Here is a 21,362-nt window from a genome sequence, read left to right as displayed (position 1 = left end):
AATTTTATCTCATTTGATCCAAGTTCTTGAATACAGGGAAGAAGTCCTTCCTTTAGAAGAAATATTTTTTTGGGGGGAACAGACTTATGGATGAGGAAGGAATGATGCCAGAGAGGCTGGTTTTGTCCCAGATATTCTCTGGGGCAAAAGATCCCTTCATAACTGAATGGAACTTGGGGTAATCTGAGAGCCTAGAATACTCCAGAATAGTTCCTGGGTGGCCCTGGACTCATGCAGCTCCCTAGGTCCATTTTATAAAAAAATGTTCATTCTATTCATCCATCCATCATTCATCTATCTATCTCTCTATCTCTCTATCTAATCTATCATCAATCATTCTTTCTATATTTATTATGATTATTTATCTTTTTTTCTTTATCTCTTCTTCCTTCTTTTGTTTGCATATCATGCCCCTACCTGACCCCAAAGAGAAGTTCTTCCTCCTACTAAAAAGTATAATGGAGTCAAATAAATCAGATCATTGATCTTCGGAAAATGCATGCCTCAGGGGCGGCTAGGTGGCACAGTGGTTCGAGCACTGGCCTTGGAATCAGGAGTACCTGGGTTCAAATCCAACCTCAGACACTTAATAATTACCTAGCTGTGTGGCCTTGGGCAAGCTACTGAACCCCATTGCCTTGAAAAATCTAAAAAAAAAATTTATATGCATGTATCATTGAGCACCAGCATGACCCATCCATAGTCTTCTGAAGTTACAACCCGGTTCTGCCTCAATTGGAGTTCTGAAATGTTTCTTGGCTGTTTTCTATGACATTATTTGTGATCACCTGAGATCTGCTTTTGAACCCCAAATCTGTTGACTCCCTGTTTTAAAAAAAGACACTAGTCCTTTAGGACTTGGGACCAATGGTTCTAGATTCACAGCATTCTCATTTTATAGGTATAAAATATATAAAACTAAGGCCCAAGACAAGTAAGTGATTTGTTTTAGGTCACACAGGTAGTGAAAGGCAGTGGTTTCCTTGGTGAACAGATAGGCATCTGTTGGCATCAAAGAAAGAAAGACCTGAGTTTCGATCATACTTCTGACCCCTAATGGTCTTGTCACTCTGGGCAAGTCACTTAATCACTCAATCCCATCACTAAGCCTTTATGGTGCCAACAAGATACCCACCTTCATTAGTAGGAATCAGTTTTCTTGCCAGGGAGTTCTCTATACCAGTGAAATTCTCTCCCGTGAATGAGGACACAATAGAGAACCATTAAAGATCTCTGATCCTGTATCCTTGGAAATGAGTTAGAACCAGAATGACCTTCAGGGATAAAGGGAGTTAGTGAAGCGTTTGACCCATGGAACTGCCTGAGGTCCCGCCCCTCTCCCCAACAAATACAGACTTGGTTCTATGGCTGCTCCTGACTGTCCTGGTAAAGGCAAAGGTTTCTATTGGCTTGACCTGAAGGATGCAAATAGGAAAAGGAGGATTTTGAAGAAACAAGCTCTTGCAGATTTGTTGGTTCACACTCCCAGTATGTAAAGGATTTTGGGGGGGGGGCACTGAGTTATTTCCAAAAACTTATTTAAAATTTTTTTATTTAAATTTTAATTTATTAAAAAACTCAAGCATTTCTATTATTTAGAATGATTTAAAAAGATGATTGCATATGAAATTGCAAATAAATTATATACCATTTGCTATTCCTTTTAAATATATAATAATTGTGTGATTTCTTTTCCTTCCCTCCCCTGGCCTTCCAGTTTTAGAAATGGCTACCAAGAGACACAAATAGATAGATAGATAGTTAGATAGATAGATAGATAGATAGATAGATAGATAGATAGATAGATAGATAGATAGATGATAGAGAGAGAGAGAGATGATAGAATCTGTCAGATAGATGATAGATAGACAGATAGATGAGAGTCTGTCAGATAAATGATAGATAGATAGACAGATGTAAAATCATTCTATATATACTTCTAATTAACAGTTCATGCATTTAGATAATCTAATTTAGGTATGGCTGATGATATGGTGAAAAGAATCCAGGCTTTGAAATGAGAGGACCTGGGTTCAAATCCTAGTCTTGTCACTTTTATCACTGCCCTCAGTTTCCTCATCTATTAAATGAGAGTTGGCATTTGATGACATCTATTATGCTTTTCATCTCTAAATCTATGAAAATATTAACAAAATTAACAAAAATCTATAAAAATACTAACAAAAAGGAAGAAAAATTAGAAACTAATTCTAGCTTTCCCCTTTATTAGGCACCGTTTTGTTTATTGAAAGAGTAGATGCCCTGAGAATTCATAGGTGATATTGTGATGAGCACTTCCTTATCCATGTCAGAGTTTGATTGATTCAGGATTTCAAGGTCATTTCTGGATGGGACAGTATTAAACTATTTAATTCTTCTAGGGGCAGATAGGCGTATTAGAGTACTGGCTTTGGAGTCAGGAGGACAGACGTTCGAATCCAGTCTCAGACACTTATCACTTACTAGCAATGTGACTTTGGGCAAGTCACTTTACCCTGATTGCCTCACATCCAGGACCATCTCCAGTTTTCCTGATTCCTATCTGACTACTGAGCCTAGATGATTCTGGTGGAGAAAGTGAGGCTGGGGACTTAGCCCAGCCCCCTCACTTAAATCCAATTCATGTTCTTGTCATGGTATCACCTCTCTGATGTTGTGGTCTTCTTCGAGAATAAAGGACAAGCAACAAAAACAACTTTCTCTGGTGGTAGATTTATCTTCCTTCATATAGCTGGTGTAGTTTATTTCAGTATTTATTATAGTCAAAATGACTTCTCTCTTAAAGTCATTCTTTTTTTTTTAGTTTGGGGTTTTTTTTTGCAAGGCAATGGAGTTAAGTGACTTGCCCAAGGTCACACAGCTAGGTAATTATTAAGTGTCTGAGGCTGGATTTGAACTCAGACACTCCTGACTCCAGGGCTGGTGCTCTATCCACTGCACCACCTAGCCTCCCCTAAAGTCATTCTTAAAATAATATTGCTTTTATTATTTACAACGTTCTCTTGGTTCTGTTCATTCTGCTTTTCCTTATTGGATACAAGTCTATCCATGTTTTTTTTTAAATCATCAAGCTCATCATTTCTCATAACAATAATTTTCATTGCAATCATATACAATAATATGGTCAGCCATTCCACAATGGACAGGGATCCCCAAAATTTCCAGTTCTTTTACACCAAAAAGAGAGTTTCTATAAACATTCCCTTTTCCCTAATCTTCTTTGAAAACTGACCTAAGAGTGATAATGCTGGGTCAAAGGGTATATCCAGTTTTATAACTCTTTGGGTATAATTCCAGAGTACTTTCCAAAATGACTAAATCAGTTCACAGTTCCACCAACAATGAATTAGTGCCCCAATTTTTCTACATCCCCTCCAAAATTTGTCACTTTTCCTTTCAATCATTTTAGTCAATCTGATAGGTGAAAAATATCTCAATTTATATTTCTCTAATCAAGAATGATTTAGAGCATTTTTCAAATGACTATAACTTGTTTTTGTTTCCTTATCCTTTGCCATTGATCAGTTGGGAATGACATATTCTTATATATTTTATAAAGTCTATTACATATATGCACATATATATGAACCTTCTAATGAATTCATATAGATTAAATAGGCATATCTATATCGATATGATATATGAATATAGACATGAATGAACTCATGCAGTTCTTTATAACAATCCCAGGAAAAATTATTTAAAATAAAATAAAAAAGAAGAATTTTTCAATAACTCAGTAAAAATAATGCCCCACCAACTCCAAGTCCTCCCAAAGCTGGAAGTCTAAACCAACAACTCTGCAAGAACTTGTTACTTCTACATCAGTTAGATAAGATATATTCTTTTTGTATGTATTTGTAGTCTATACATAATATATATTCATATATATGTCCACATAAATATTACTTTGCTAGATAGATATTGGCTATTAAGCTGGAAGTCTGAACCAACAACTTAGAGCAAAAACTTGTTTTTTCTACATCAGATAGATAATATGTGTTCTATATTGTGTATATGTCATATATACATGTATATGCAAAGTATATATAGTATATTTATATGACATGAACATATATATTTATTTGCTATATAAATATTAACTGTTATTATTTTTGTTGCTGAATCATTTTCTTTTATGTCTGACTCTTGGTGATCCCATTTGGAGTTTTCTTGGCAAGGATACTAGAGTGATTTGCCTTTTCCTCCCCCCGGTTCATTTTACAGAGGAGAAACTGAGGCAACAGAGTCAAGGGATGTTCCCAGGGACACCCAACTAAGTGTCTGAGGTCAGTTTTGAACCCATGAAGATGAATCTTCCTGACTCCAGGCTCAGCTGTTTCACTTTGCTACTTCTATCAAGTCTATCTACCTGGGTGCAGCATTCCACTGTAGAAAGTAAAACATTTCTCCAAATCCTTTGCCCTCTGAGAATCCATCCCTTCAGAAATGCTGCTGGACCTTTATTGGATATGGATGTGAGAAAAGAAAAAAGAGCAAAAAAAAGAGAAGAAACAAAGACCAAAAAGCCTTGTGGAAAGGCCCACACCTCGACTTTTCTCAGGTTATTATGGCAGAGTTTGCTCCTCTGTTTGTCTTTCAACCCCTTTATCTTCCTGGTGCCTGGAATCTGCCCAACCAGGAAGCCTTTGTTTGTTCTATGAGCAAAGCATCTGGACATGTTGTTGTCCTGGTTCTTGGAGCCGCTTTCACAGGGGAAAGACACTGGCCTGGCCCCAATGCTTGAATAAGTCAAGGGAATCACAGAGGACCCTGCCGACCCTTCGAAAAAAGAGCAAAAAAAGAAACTGTATCGGTTTGCCAATCTCATCAATAGGTGGGAGGACTCAAGTGCTCTATCAAATCACTCAACACCTCTGTCTACCTCAGTTTCCTCAACTGTAAAAAAGTGGATGGTAATAATAACACCTCCCAGGGCTCTTGTAAGGAGCAAATGATATAATATTTGTAAAAGTGCTTAGCACAGTGCCCAATAAGCCCCAATAAGTGTCAATTGATGGTTTCTTGTCCATAACTCTCCCCCATTGTTCCATAGGGCATGGAGCCAATGTGCTAGACGCCTTCACTTTGTTTTTATTGAGCAGGATATTCAGACCATCCCCTTCCGAATGCGTCATTGTGGTGTTCCAGTGGTGTGGAGGTGACCCTGAGTTCCCAGGGGTTATGCTTGTATAAGATAAGGCCTGGCTGGTCTTGGCAAACTAATGGGGTTTTACATAAGATCCCAACCTTTGACAAAATCTGCTGCCCCAGGAAGGCCCAATCTCTCCAAGCCCAGACAAGTTCACCACCTTTCAGTCAACAGCTAGACTATGCTGAGCATCAAAAAAATAAAAATAAAAATAAAAATGAATTGTAAAAGTCCTTGCCCTTCAGGCGCTCCGATTCTGAGGGAAAAGCCAACATGTAAATGATTGTGTACAAGCAAGACAGAGACTGCGTAAATGGGAGGTTATTCCAGAAACAAGGTGCTACTAGTTGGAGGGAGTGGGCCTTGGAGGAGACCAGGGAAATTAGGAGAGAGAGGTGAGCAGGGAGAGCATTGCAAGGAAGGGGAACAGTTGGTGCAAAGGCATGGAGTCGGGAAATGGACTTTCATACAAAGAACAGTCATTGGATAATAGAGTAGAAAGAAGGGAGTGAGGTGGAGGAAGACTGGAAGAATAGGGAGGTGCCAGATTGTGAAGGGCTTCAAAAGCTAGAGATTTTCATATTTGATGCTAGAGGTGGGTGCCTGCCAATCCAATTCACCAATAAGCATTTATTAAGTGAATAATAACAAGAGAAGAAGGAGGAGGAGGAGGAGAAGGAGGAGGTGTAGGAAGAGGAGGAGGAGAAAAGGAAGGAGGAAGGAGAAGAGAACAAAAAGGAGAAGGAAGAAAGGAAGAAAGAGAGGAGGAAAAGGAGGAAGAAGAAGAAGAGGAGAAGAAAAATGAGGACAAAAAGGTAAAGAGAAGTAGGAAAAGAAGAAGGATAAAGGAAGGAAAGGAAAGGAGGAAGGAAGGAAGAGAAAGAGAAAGAAAAGGAGGAAGAAGAGAAGGAGGAAGAGGAGGGAGAAAGAGAAGAAGGTGGAGAAGAAAAAGGAAGAGAGGAGGAAGAAGAAGAGGAAGAAAAAAAGAAGAAAGAAGGGAAAGCAGGAAAAGAAGGAGGAGGAGAAAGAGGAGAAGAATAAGAAGAAGAATAAGAAGAAAAATAAGACACAATGTGCTGTCCACTGGGGATTTCAAGCCCAAAATGAAACTGTCCCAGCCCTGAAGATTAAAATTCTATCTGGGGCTCAGGAGATAGAGTCTTGGGACTGGAAGGATTGAAGTTAAATCTATCCTCAGATACTTACAGTATAACCCTAAGCAAGTCATTTAACCAGTCTGTCTCAGTTTCTTCATCTGTAAAATGGGAGTAATTCTAGAACTTGCACACCAGATCATCTCTCTCTCTCTCTCTCTCTCTCTCTCTCTCTCTCTCTCTCTCTCTCTCTCTCTCTCTCTCTTTAGGTTTTTACAAGGCTAGTGGGGTTAAGTGGCTTGCCCAAGGCCACACAGCTAGGTAATTATAAAGTGTCTGAGGCCGGATTTGAACTCCTGACTTGACTCCAGGGCCAGTGCCACCTAGCCAGCCCCACACTAGGTCATTTGTAATGTGCTTTGCAACCCAAAAGTACTATACAAATGCTACCTATTAGTATTACAACTATTGAATATAAGAGAGGAATCCAGATTTATTGTTGAAGTGATCTTAGAGACCACTGGGTTGTACCCCCTCACTTTTCAGGAAGAATTCAAACATAGACAAGTGAGGTCACCCAGCTAGTGTCAAGTGTTCCTGACTCCAAATCTGGACATCTATGGAACACATCATGTAGATATATTTTAATTTAGATGGAAGAGGGGAGGGTGGTGGGCAATCAGGAAAGGCCTCATGGAGAAAATAGCACATGATTTGAGCTTTGAAAGAAACTTGGGATTCTAAGAAGAGAAGTTGAGAAGGGAATTCATTCCAGGCTCGGGGGACAGCCAGGGTGAAGATGCTGGGTAATTAATTTTTTGGCTCTGCCTCACTCTGGCCCAATAAAGGAAATAAAATCCTTCTTGGCCTATGTTCAACAGCTAAGTTGTCAAGGAGCTACTGTGGGACAGAGAACAGAGACTAGGCTTAGAGTCATGTAAATAGAAGACCGGCCATCTCTGACCTTTACTGACCAAGTAACCATAAAAAAAGGGACAACCCCTCTGAGGCTCCAATTAAATATTGTAGAAAGTGTTTTCTGATTTTGAAGTGTTAGAGAAATATTATTTGTGATTTAGTATTATTATCAGCCTCTGGCAGCAGCTTCTGTAGGCCCCAATAAGTGTTCTCAGAAGAGACAGAGAAAATCTCCCTGATGTTGAGCCACTGTCAAAATTACCAGGATCCTAGGCACTAGCGGCTCCTAATAAAAGTGTCCATGATTCAGACTAACCCATACTCCACCAAACCTGGATTTGACTGTGTAGCCCTGGGAATTTCAGTTCATTTCTCTGATCTTAGTTTCATCATCTGTAAAATAGGGACAGCGAAAATAATTCACCTCACAGGGAGACATTGGAAAGAACACTCAAGTTGGAGTCAAGGACCTGAGTTTGAATCTCAGCTCTGCCACTAACGGCCTAGGTGACCTTAGGTAAGTCTCTTCCAATTTCTGAGACTCAGTCTCCTTATCTTGTAACATTAAGGGTTTGTATTTATTTACTTTGAAAGTCTTCTCTGGGCAACTAGGTGATGATGATGTTTGTCTTTTATTCTCAAAGAAGACCATGATTTCATGAATTGGATTTGAGTGGGGGGGAGCTATTCTAAGTCTCCAACCTCACCTTCTCCTCCAGAGTCATCTAGGTCCAGTGGCCAGATAGGAATCAGGACAACTGGAGGTGGCCCTGAATGCAAGGCAAATGCTCTTCTCCACTGTGACACTTAGCTTGCCCAACAACTAGGTGGTACCATAATGAATAGAGCACCAGATTTGGTGTCAGGAAAACCTGAGTTCAAATGCAGCCTCAATCACTTACTAGCAGTGTGATCCTGTTTGCCTCAGTTTTTTCATCTGTAAAATGAGCTGGAGAAGGAAATGGCAAATCACTCCAGTATCTTTACTAAGAAAACCCCAGATAGACTCATGAAGAGTCAGACATGAATGAAAAACACCGAACAACAAGGTCTCCTTTAATTCTAAATCAAATGAGTCTTTGAATTATCATGGAGAGGTCCAGGGTCTGCCCCTTGAAATCTGGGGAAAAGGAGCACGATCATTACAAAGCAGGGGGTCGCAGTATAAAGATCACTGATTCTGGAGTCTGAGGATCTGAATTCAAATCCTTACTGGGTTCTTACTTCTAGTTTAACTTTGGGCAAATCAACTTGTCTCTTTAACCTTTATCTTTCTCATCTGTGAATTGAGTCCAGTTGGGGCTCAATAGTCTCTGAGATTCTCTTCCAGCTCCAAAACTAGAAGCCTGGGAATATTATGAGGACCAAATGAGATAACATGTACAAAGCACTTCGCAATCCTTTCAACTCTATTTAAAGGGGAGTTGTTATTATTTTAACAGTTGGTTTACTCTTCCTGGGAAGGATGGAAAAATCCACATGAGTCATTTGGCCAGTGGTCAACAGACTGGAATTCAGGAGGTACTGGAAACCATATAACAAAAATGCTGATAACCAACATATTAATCATTATTATTATAATTATTATATTGTAGAGATATATGTGCATATATATGTTTTATATGTGTGTGTTTATTTGTGGTTGTATTACAACTAGGTCCTCATTAATGCCACAGAATCCCGAGAAATGCATATTGTTCAATTTGCACTATTCAAACATAATTATGTAAGCTCACTGGATCTATTCCAATGGAATTACACCATGTGGATTTAAATGATGTGACCACATCATGGGATTCATTCTTCACACCAATCAGGAGATTTGCATGTGTGTGGGCATGATTGCCTAGCCCATAGTAAACCCTTGATGACTAACTTCGTGGATAGAAAAGAACTGAGCTGAGCCGAATTGAATTGATTTCTAATATTGTGCCAAAGTCCTCCTCCAAAGCCTCCTTAGAAATGACCTTGGCTCTTTCAGACTGTGGCAGGAGAACCCAAGTCCTGGAAGGTCTTATCAAATATGGAAAGGTTTGAATGTAGGACTTGTTGCAGGCTGTGTCTCCTCCAATTAAAATGTGAGCACTTGAAAGCAGGGACTCTCTCAATTTTCTATTTGTAATCACCAATGCTAAGCACATAGTAAGCAGTAAATGCCTTTCCATTTCCATTCAATGAAGTATCAAAACAATTAATTTTTAATCATTAATTTAACTCCCATTCATAAACTATCAAAGTAATTTTGAAAATTAATAAGTTGTAATGAATGAAAGGAGACAGAGAGGTATAGTAGAGAACTGACCTTGGAGTCATGAAGTCTTGGGTTCAAGTCACACCTTTGGCACATCATAGTCATGTGACCCTGGGCAGGTCACTTAGAACCTCAGTTTCCTCTTCTGTAATATGACTAGATAGCTTTTCAGTTCCCTCTTGACTCTAGATCTTTGGTTATGTAAACTCTCAGTGACCCAGGCATTCTCCAAGCTGACAAATTAAACAGTAGGCACTGATCTGCATTGATAAAGGAAGTTCTTCATTAGACCAACTAACTGGTCTTGTTAAAAAAAAATATATGAATGTATGTATATATAATTTATTTATATCCTGCTAAGGTGGCACAGTGGATAGAGAGCCAGATCTGAAGTTAGGAAGATCTGAGTTCAAATTTGATCTCAGACACTTCTAACTGTGAGATCCTGGGCAAATCACTTAACCCCATTTGCCTCAGTTTACTCCTTTGTAAAGTGAACTGGAGAAGGAAATCGCAAATCATTCCATTATCTTTGCCAAGAGAGTCAACTCAACTGAAATGACTCAACAACAACAAAACAATATTAGCATGCATTATATATGATTTTTCTGATTTCAATAGTGTTTTCCGGCAAGGTTTTTGAAGCTTTTTGTCTGTGTTATTTTCCCTTGTTTCAAGTTCTCTCTTCACTCCCCTCATTTGTTTGAATGGTCTTTTGATACCCCAGTGTGTGACAATGAAAATGAATAGAGAAGGGGGAGAAAGTTAGGGAATAACACGTTTACAAAGTATTAGACTCTGAATTTGGAAGGAGGTTTGAATCCTATCTCAGAAGTTTACTAGTTATATGACTGGGCAAATCACACCTCTCTGGACCTCAGTTTCCCTAACTATAAATAAGATGAGACTTAATGTCCTCCAGAGTGAGCCAGAGGCTAGTCTTGAATTTACTCCTCATAGGATCATAACTACAACTACTATCTTGATTCAAGACAGATCCAGATAAGTTTGAGTTGACTTTACCCCAAGTGGATTGATTTGGGATTCAGCAAGAATACTAGAAAGACAATGTTGAGATTTTGGTGGTGGTGCTTCTGAACCCTGAAGGAATGTTCCTGGCTAAACTTTTCATTTTGCTTGCCTTGTGGATTGCCTTTTATGAAGGAGTTGTCTGGTGGTTTTATTAAGGGGATTATTGATTTGAACTCCAGGCTGGTGATCCATTGCACAATAAATACCAAATATTAAACTTAGCCCTGAATCCTCTCTAAAACCTTCATCAGCTCTCCTCAATATTCCATTGACACTCTCTTTGAGATTAGCTATGTCTTATTCATAGGATCATAGATGAATGGAAAATGTCTTCAGATATATTCTAAATGATCAAAATTGATTTAGAAATTTTCATCTCAGAGATGAAAATCAAATCCTACTTCTGACATTTACTAGCTCTGTGACCATTGGCAAATTATTTATGTTCTCTGAGCCTGAGACAATTCTTTAAGATATTTACCTTAGTAAAGGTTGGATCATCTAGGTAGGTGGAGGCAGTTCCATCATAGATGAAGTCATAAATGTTTGATATATTGAATTATTTACCAGATATATCAGAGAATGCCACAAACTTATTCAATCTGGATGAAAGTCATCCTCCACATGGGTGCCAAAGTGGTTTTCTTAGAGCATAGATCTGATCAGGTCAACCCTTTAGATGTACAAACTGTAGTGAAGCTCTATGGCCTCAAGGCTCAAATAGAAATTCCTCTGTCATTTAAGGCTCTTCATTAACCTGGCTCCTTCCTGACTTTCTTTTCTTATATAATACTCTGTCTTACTCTCTGTGAACCACTAATTGTTCTATTAAGTATTTCTCTCTCTCTCTCTCTCTCTCTCTCTCTCTCTCTCTCTCTCTCTCTCTCTCTCTCACACACACACACACACACACACACAAATACACACAATCTATCTTCCCATCTTCAAGCCACTGGTCCCAAGATTAACTATAAAGTATTCTTTCCTCACTTCCCCTTCAAATCAAAATTCATCTCAAACTGAGTCTCCTGTTCCTCCTTTTCATAACCACCTCATATTCATTTTATGTATACGTTATCTACTTGTAAGTGTACAAATTGTCTCTCCCATAAGAATGCATGTTTCTTGAGAACAGGAAGTTTTTCATTTTTGTCATTGTATCCCCAGTCTTAACTCAGTGTCTGGCACATGATAAATATTTAATAAATTATTGATGACTGACATGATATATCTCTATTTCAGCAAGAAATAGAGCAAAGTCCCTTGGGGGTATTCTTGTGCATACCATTCTGAGCTATGGGTTGACTGAGCTTTGAGGAAGTATTCTTCTCTGGTTGAAAAGCCAAGTCCAGCAAGTGTTTATTTGTGGAGCAAAATCAACTTCTAGGGTGGTTGATTTCTTTTTTGTTTTGTTTTTGCAATGCAAATGGGGTTAAGTGACTTGCCCAAGGCCACACAACTAGGTCATTATTAAGTGTCTGAGGTCAGATTTGAACTCAGTTCCTCCTGACTCCAGGGCCAGTGCTCTATCCACTGCCCCACCTAGCCGCCACCCCAGTTCTCAAACCCCTACTATTCCAAGTTGTACCTTAAAACTTACCAACATTGACTTAATGATCAAATGCTTCAAATTAGAAAATAAAACAAAGCTCAGAGGGTATGATTCCTAGATTTAGGACTGTCCAAAATATCAAATCCTTTAATCCAATTCCCTTATTTTATAAATCTAGAAACTTGGTCCCATAGAAAGTATCTTCTTGTTCTAAGATACTACTACTAGAATCCCATTTAAATTGCATTAAATAGAATGCACTCTTGAAATGTATGGTATGAAATATTTTCTGTACCATCCAATCAGGTCAAGTCTTAGTTTTATTAAATTGATTTTTTTCCCTCTTTCTTTTTAATCTTTATTGCAAGGGATGATTTGTTGGATGGGGAAAAGTAAGGAAGTATTTGAAGATGAAAGTAGAGTAAAAAAAACCAAAAGATATCAATAAATACTTTTTATTTTCATATTTTATTTATTTTTCCACCTACATGCAATGATTGTTTTCAACAGTCATTTTTTTGCAAGATTTTGAGTTTCACATTTTTCTCCCTCCCTCTCTTACCTCCCCTCCCAAAGCAATTGAATATAAGTTAAACATGCTTAACTTTGTTAAACAATAAATACTTTTTAAAATTTTAAAGTAAACAGTATAGGCATCTATCTTTGAGGGATTGGAGGGGGAAAGTGGATAATCATAGTCCTTTTTGGAAGCAGATGAACTAAATGACCTGGGAGAGGGTGGAGGAAGGGTTTCCTTCCTGGTAGAGGATTCAATGACTTTGCAGAACTAATTCTTCTCCCTCTTATAGGCTCTGGGGTCCACTAGAAAGTGAGTCTGAAGGCCAAGAAACCTGACTTGATATGTAACACTGGATGAGTGTCTCACTTAGTTCTATCTCCCTTTTTTTTTTCTGATTTTCAGCCAGACTGTCCCCAGAGAAGGATCATGTTTGACATGTTCACACTAATATCACAAGGCGTCAACCATCATTGGATTATTTTCCCTTCCTCCTTCCAGGATGAATCTCTTCCCTGAATTTTTTCTAGACCAGGTTTTCTCTTTGCATTCCATTAAGGGGAAGAGTGTGGGCCTTTCCCCCGGCCCTTCCTCTCATGCACTTATTTCTCAATTTCACTTCCTCGGCTGCAGCTACCCTAGACACGTGACTTCTGTTTGGCAGGGGCCTTCTGTGGCCCAGGCACTGAGCTTGGACTCTGACTCACAGCATAGTAAGCCACTCCGGCTGATGTGAGAATGTGTGGAAGCTGAAAGGAAATCGTAGGCTGGAACTGCTGACCCTTGGGAGGGCCTTGGACTTTATTGAGCAAGAAATGAGAAGCCATTGAAGGTGTGTGAGTGAAGGAATGACCTGTTCAGAGATTATATGCTTTAGGAAGATAAACCAGGGCAGCAAGGGAAGAAGATTTAGATCAGGGAGAGATGAATCATTGAGAGATTGGACATTATTCACCCTCTCCTAAATAGGTAGGAGATTATATTCCTTTGTATGTGAATATTGGGAATGCTTTTCCACCTTTCCTAGTTATTAGGTTATTTCCAGCCTGAAACACTTTTGCATTAAAAATTTGCATTAAAATGACACATATTAATATGTCATAAACAGTGATTGAATGATATACTGTATCATTTATTTGATTATTTGTGATACTTTGTATCAGTCCGTAGCTTCTGCAGTAGGGCAACTGGCTCACATGGCTCACATCAATTCTTTGTGTTGCCATTTGGAGGCCATATTAGGACATGGTCTGGTCTGGTCTGCTCAAGCAATTCAGTGTCCACAGACGTCCAGAATCTCTACTTCCCTCAGTAATGTTAGAACCAAATCAAGAGTCAGCAGACAGAGTAGACAGGAAGAAGAAAAGGTAATTTATTGCACTTATAGCAGATCTTATGCTACACATCGTTCAGGAAATAAACCTAATCCACATTCACTGCCTGCTTGATAAGACAGGATTAACTGTTTATCAGGACATTAGAAATGCCTCTTCTGCAGGTGGTTTTCAGACAAAGAAATCAAAGCTATCTATTGTCATAAAAAATGCTCTAAATCACTACTGATCAGAGAAAGTCCACATTTCTTATTTATTTTTTTGACTAAGCAATTAAGTTATGTGAAGTATCCAGGGTCACACAGAAAGGAAGCATCTGAGGCTGGATTTGAACTCAAGTCTTCCTTATACTGGGGCCCATACTCTATCCACTGAGCCACCCAACTGTCTCAACAGCCTTTTCTGTTGAGGAGAAAAATTGAGAAAAGCAGCCAAGTTCAAGTTCAGATCACTGTTCAGCACTGTATTGTCCTATAGTGACATGTTCTTGGAACTGTCCACTGTCTGTGCTTAATGCAATGTTATGGCCTAGGTTTGGAGTCTCTCACACTGGTATCTTCTGAATCAAGATGGGCAGGTGGGTAGTGCCCCTTACTGTTATCCTGGATCAATGTACTGCTTGGGAAATTTTTCATGCATATTGTGGTCTGAGCCCCATCCACTGTATTGGTCTATTCCAGATCAGGCCAGAGACACATCTGAATCCAAAAGCATTTAAGACATGAAAGTATAAATAATGAGTAAAGGAATGGAGTGGTAAAAGCATTCTCTGCAACTATACATGAAGGTGTACTCTGTCCTACAAACCCACAGGAGTTATAATCTGAGGAAGGAGAGGGAGGTGCCATGGAAAGAGTGTTAGATTCAAATTTTTACTCAGTCTGACCACTGGCAGGTCATTCCACCCATCTGTACCTCAGTTTCCTTATTTTATTTGTCAAGGAAGGGACTGAACTGAATGACTCTTCTAAGAATCCTTCCAGTTCTAAGTCAGTCATCCTGTGATGAATAGTTAAAAGTAGTACTGAGGCAGGGACAACTGGGAGAATAACCAAAATCTTTCACTTTAGCTCTAAAATCCTCCTGCATCAGATTTCATGGTTGAAGCCGTCTTACGAATTTGCTCCATTCTGGGTCCCTGGTCCCCCAGGTCTCCCAGGCCTCCATGGCTTCATTTTTCAAATCTCCTGTCTTGTATCACATTCTTCATTTTTCAGATACTTGCCTAGTGATGTTGTGGGTTCAAATGTAGACCTTTAGGAAACATAATTTAAAGAATCTCTCTAAAAAAGAGTCTCTCTGCCCAAAACATTCTGGAAAATGAAGTCCTGTGAACATACTTGAGAAAGAGAGAGAGAGAGAGAGAGAGAGAGAGAGAGAGAGAGAGAGAGAGATGGCTAGATAGATAGACTGACAGACAGACAATAGATAGATATATAGATTAAAGAGACACAAAAATGCATAGATTAGATAGGTAGAACTATGCACAGATTAGCTTGAAAGAGGCATAGATTGGCCGCATAGCTAGATTGTTGAATTGACAGTTAGATGAATGCACTGATTAGAAAGAAAGAAAGAAAGAAAGAAAGAAAGAAAGAAAGAAAGAAAGAAAGAAAGAAAGAAAGAAAAAGGAAGGAAGGGAATGAAGGAAAGATGGATGGATGGATGGAGTCATAGATTAGTTGACAGATTGCTAGATAGATAGATATAGAAAGATAGATGGATAAATGATAGAAGGGTGGATGGATGGATAGATGAGATATATAGATAGATCAAAAGATAGACAATAGGCTAGACATTTGACTTCTTTTAAGTCAATTTCCCAATTGGTAAAATGAAGATAAAATCTCTTTTTGTCCCATATTGGAGAAATAGAATATTTTGTTAAAAAAAAGCTCCAGAATTGGAGCCCAGAGAAGCCTCTGAGGAAATCTCACTTCTGCTGTTTATGAGCTTTTGGCATCACTTCATTGGGCCTCAGTTTCCCCCATATCTAAAATAAGGATAATAATAGCTACTCATAGAACTATTATGAAATTCAAAAAAAAAAAAAAAAAGATGGGGAAAGCACCAAGGTGAAGTTCCAGAGCAATGTGCCCCTTTGATATTTGCATGTTAAGGCTCTTACCAATGGATTCCCTTAGGAAATGCTAATTTGCTATTTACAAGGTGAGGGTCATCCAGTCAGGAGATCCTGGATTCAGAGGGACTGAGTTCACATCCTGGCCTTGACACATAAGCTGTGTAACCATTGGAAGTTCCTGCAGCATTCTTACCTCACTTTTAACTATAAAATGGCAGCAAAATTTATACCACCTACCTTGCAAGGTGGCTATGGATGAGTATATTGCAGACCATACTAATAATATTTCACAATTTTTATAGCCATCAGCACAGTGGAAAGAATATCTGATTTCAGAGTCAAAGATATGGGTTCAAATACTAGCCTGGTTACTATCTTTTTTACCTTGGACAAGTCATTTCTTTCTCTAGGCCTTCATTTTCCTCCCTGAAAACTAAGGAGATTACATTCAGGGGTTCTTAGTTAGACTCCAAAAACTTTAATACATATATACATATATATATATATATATATATATATATATATACATACATACAATATATATATATATATATATATATATTTTAGATTTTTTTTGCAAGGCAAATGGGGTTAAGTGACTTGCCCAAGGCCCAACAGCTAGGTAATTATTAAGTGTCTGAGGCTGGATTTGAACTCAGGTACTCCTGACTCCAGGGCTGGTGCTCTATCCACTGTGCCACCTAGCCGCCCCCCAAAATATATATTTTTAAAATTATATTTCAGTAGAATTGATCTAAAATATCTAATTCTATGTATTTTATTTGATGCATTGATCCATGGGTTTCACTAGACTTTCTGTCCAAGGGATCCAGGACCCAAGAAAAGGTTAAGAATTCTAGGGCAGAAGGTCCCTAAGATCCATGACATCAAGGGGTGATGTTTTGACTCATGTGTGAATTGGATGAAGCATGAAGATGTGCATCAACTTTACTCTATCGCCCTGAATTATTAAAGCCCAATGGTAGGACAAGAGTCATTGGCAATGACCCAGGATGCTTGAGCAAGCTCTAAGATATCTACAATGCTGTCATGGCAATGGGAACTATTGTTCTTTTTTGCCCATTCCCTTGGAGAAGTCTTTACATGCTGAGGGCATACGCACCCATAATTCATAGGTTCGAACCTTATCAATTAACCTTAATCTGTTTTAACCGGTCTGAGACAGGTTTCCCAGCATGGCCACTCTGCATGATACAAGCTTCTTGGAACCACAAGTGAGAGTTAACTCAAAAGTGGATGAGGAACCCTGAAAAGAGCTGGGTAAGTCCTCTCATTTGGAAGTGTTGCTGTTGTTTGTCCTTCTTTAAAAAGGATCATGACACAGTGAAGGTGATTTCCTGACTTGGAAATGAATTGGATTTACTTTATTTTAATTTTTTTTAGGGTTTTTTTTTTTGCAAGGCAAATGGGGTTAAGTGGCTTGCCCAAGGCCACACAGCTAGGTAATTATTAAGTGTTTGAGACCGAATTTGAACCCAGGTACCCCTGACTCCAGGGCTGGTGCTTTATCCACTGAGCCACCCAGCCACCCAATGAATTGGATTTAAATGAAGAATGACTATGCAAAGTCACCAGCCTCAATCTTTCTTCCAGGACCATCGGGGTCCAGTGGTAAGATATAGATCAGGATCCCTAGAGATGATCCCCACAGGAAATGCTAGGCCTCCCTGAACACATCCCACACCACAGTCTCCCAGTAGAGACAGAATAAATAGAAATTCTAGGAGGGAAAAAAAAGTCATTGGGGAACTTCAACCTGAGATGATTACTAGGGCTGTTTGGGGATGGCTGTAGGCCTGGAACAAAATTCCAATCAAATTATGGGTTTTGTCCCTTTTTCTTCCCAAGATCTTTATACAGGTAACAAATTCAAACAAAGTGGATGTCCATGGTCTGAAGAGTGCAAGAATGGCTAAATGATCCATGGTACATGAATGGACAAGAACATTACTGTGCCCTAAGAAACTAGGAATGTTATGAATCTAGAGAAGTCTAGGAAGACTTAAACCAACCAAGGCAAACAGAAGTAAGCAGAGACAGGGAACAAGATACCCACTGGCCACAATAATATAAATGGACAGAAAAGTCACAAGAAAATAGTCTGAGTTGTAAAATGATGAAGAAGCTCAACCGCAAAGAAAGATAGAACAAGGACTCCCCCAGCTGCTTTACAGAGGTATAGGATGGGGGTTGAGGGGTACAGATCATGTATAGAGCATCCAATTTAGGGTACTCACCAGTTTTACCTAATATCTTTTTCCATTTCCTACTTTTCTTTCTTTAAAAAAAACTCTCATAAGAGATGGTTCAGCAGAGTGGGGCATATGAGGGAAATGCAGATAACATAAAAAATAATAGAGGTCAGCTAGGTGGCACAGTGGATAGAGGAATAACCCTGAGCAGGAGGACTTGAATTTAAATCTGGACTCAGGTGTTGATCCTTACTAGCTGTGTGACCTTGGAAAAGTCACTTAACCCCATTGCCTTACCAAAAAAAAAAGATAATAATAATAAAATCTAACATTTAGCACCTGGCACTGGCACTTTATAATTATTACCTTGTTCGATCCTCACAACATCCCTGAAAAACAAATGTTATTATTATCCCCATTTTCCTGGTGCAGAAATTGAAATAAACTGAGGTTTACCCAGGGTCACATGACTAGTAAGTGGCTCAGGTGGGATTTGAACTCAAGTTTTCCTGACTCTAGGTCCAGTGCTTGATGAACTATACTATCATCTTGCTACCAATAGATATTTTAAAAATATATTTTAAAAAACAAACAGATTTAGTGAGATATTGAAAGGTGTCATCAAGAGGAAAGGCATCACTATAGGATGTCCTAGGGTTTCTCAGGGAAGAAGGGAAGGGCTTCATGGTTGCTGACAATGGGGGAGATGCTTAGGAAATGAGACCTATAATAACCTTGAAGTTTATTCAGAGCTACCTGGTCTCTTGTCATATAGCATAAATAATGGAATTTAGAATCAGGAAGTGCTAAGTTCAAATCTCACCTCTGATACTAACTGTGAGAGCAGAGGCAAATTGCTGAACTTCTCTGACCCTCAGTTTCTTTCTATTTCTAAATGTTTTCTAAATTTTTCACTTTTATTTATATCTTCTGACTTTATGCTTTCTTCATCTCCAAAAACAACCCTTTCTTTTCTTCCCCTTTCTTTTCCTCACTCCTAAAGATAGGGCCTTCAAAAAAAGAAGCAAAAAAGAAAAAAAAGGTTTTACAAAACTTACTAGGGGCATTGAGGTCGAACAGTGAATAGAGCACAGGCTAGGGTCAGGTGGACCTGAATTCAAATCCATCCTCAGATTATTTGATACTTAGTAGCTGTATGACTCTGGACAAGTCATTTGCCTTTTAAAGCTTCGGTCACCACTCTGTAAAAGAAGCCTCTTAGGATCCCTCCAGGTCTAAATCAATGATCTATGTTCCTATAAAGAAAGTTCTAATTGAGAACCACAGATGGGGTTTGGAAATCTTTTGTTACAAAGAGATCTTTGTTGTAAGCACAGTTGGATCCAATTTCCAGATGTGAAGCTGCAGTGTGCCATTTCCTTTTTAGTAATTTACATTCAATAAATCAGTTTTCCATTATAAGAAGGATGGGATAGGACATGATGGTCTTTATGGTTCGTTCCATGAAAAGAATATTGGATTTGCATTGGGGAACCTAGTTTCTGCTACTTTACCTGTGTGACATTGGGTGAGTTATTTTTCATCAATAGATCTGAGATCAGTTTCAGTAGTTACTGAGAGTATTAAAGGCTAGATGATGCTAATGACCCCTTCAAAGACTAAATCTATGATCCCTGCCTAAATAAAGTGAAAAGGTCAGCTAGGCAGTTCAGTGGATAGGACATAAGACCTGGTTTCAAGAGTTCAAAGCCAGGCTCAGAACTCTCTACCTATGTGATCCTGGGAAAGTCACTTAACCCTGCTTTTCTCAGTTTCCTCATTTGTCAAATGACCTGGAAGTCATCTGAGTATCTCTTCCAAGAAAACCCCAGATAGGGGCTCAAAGAGACTGAAGACTCACCCAGCAAAACTGAACATCCTCTTGCAGGGGAAAAGATGGACTTTCAATGAAACAGGAGACTTTCAAACTTTCCTGTTGAAATGACAAGAGCTGAACAGAAAGTTTGATCTTGAGTACAGGACTCAGGTGAAGCATAGAGAGGGTGGACAGGAAGGGCAAATTATGAGGGACTTAATGATGATGAACTTTGCATAGTCCTGCATGGGAAGATGATATTGATAATACTCATATGAACCTCCTCATTTATTAGAACAATTAGAAAGAGCATATATAGACAAGGCACAGGAGAGAGCTGAATTTGAAAATATAATATATTGCAAAAATGGAGTCAATGGGTGAAAAGGAAATGTACTGGGAGAAAGGGAAAGGAGAGGTAGAATAGGCTAAGATATTTCACATGAAAGTCAAGAAAAAACTTTTGCAATGGAGTGGAAGAGGGGGAAGGTGAAAGGGAATAAGTGAGCCTTCATTCTCATCAGAAATGGCTCAGAGAGGAAATAACACACACACTTAATAGGGCAAGGAAATCTATATTGACCTAGAGGAAAAATAGAAGAAAGGGATAGGAGAAAGGGAATGGGGGTGGGGTAGGTGATAGAAGAGAAGGAAGAAGATTATGGGAGAGGATAGTCAGATACAGTACACTTTTGAGGAGGGACAGGTTGAAAGGGGAGAGAGAGAGAGAGAGAGAGAGAGAGAGAGAGAGAGAGAGAGAGAGAGAGAGAGAGAGAGAATAGAATAAATGGGAGTGGGAAGGAATGGAATGGAGGGAAAAACAGTTAACAACAGCAACTGTGGAAAATATTGAAACAACTTCTCTCATGGACTCTGATGATAAAGAATGCAACAATCCCACAGAGCTGATGGTATCTGAACATAGACTAAAGTACACTTTTTTTTCTTTCACTTCATTTCTCTTGAGGTCTACCTTTTTTTGGGGAAGGGGGATTATGTTTACTTTCACAAGATTATTGTAATAATGTGAAAATAAATAAATAAATCATTTTTAAAAAAAGAGACTGAAGACTCAACAACAATAATGTGAAAGTAATTTCTGGGCAGGGATTACTTTCTTTTCTTTCCTTTTTCTTTTCTTTCTTTCTTTTTTTTTTGGTGGACCTTGAATGGGAGAAAACTAGTTTTACCTGAGAGACCTGTGGGTTAACTGGAGGTACAGTCATAGAGATATGACTGATCTCATTTCTGGAGGAGGGTACAAAATTGGCATCTGTGCCAGCTGCTGCTAAAGCAGCCACTGGTTTCTGCCTTTCTCTTCTTCCCCAACTTTGCAACCTGGCCCCTTGCAGGCAGCTATCCATAGAAGGAGTTGGAAGGAGGATGAGTCAGAGCTGGAA

The 21,362-nt window shown here is 38.9% G+C and overlaps 1 long non-coding RNA gene across 1 annotated transcript in view; it reads left to right on the top strand.

Annotated features, from left to right (window-relative positions):
• Positions 1–21,362, top strand: part of LOC141488711 (uncharacterized) — a 111,038-nt gene that overhangs the window by 72,242 nt on the left and 17,434 nt on the right. Inside the window, exons 4-5 of the long non-coding RNA XR_012468771.1 lie at positions 7,569–7,681; positions 17,120–17,214. This is a non-coding gene — a long non-coding RNA (uncharacterized LOC141488711). The remainder of the gene's footprint in view (positions 1–7,568; positions 7,682–17,119; positions 17,215–21,362) is intronic.

This window comes from Macrotis lagotis, chromosome 5 (genome assembly GCF_037893015.1).
Source record: "Macrotis lagotis isolate mMagLag1 chromosome 5, bilby.v1.9.chrom.fasta, whole genome shotgun sequence".
Taxonomy (NCBI): Eukaryota; Metazoa; Chordata; class Mammalia; order Peramelemorphia; family Peramelidae; genus Macrotis; species Macrotis lagotis.
The sequence above is the reverse complement of the archived record's forward strand: the minus strand, read 5'-3'. Positions and strand labels throughout refer to the sequence as shown.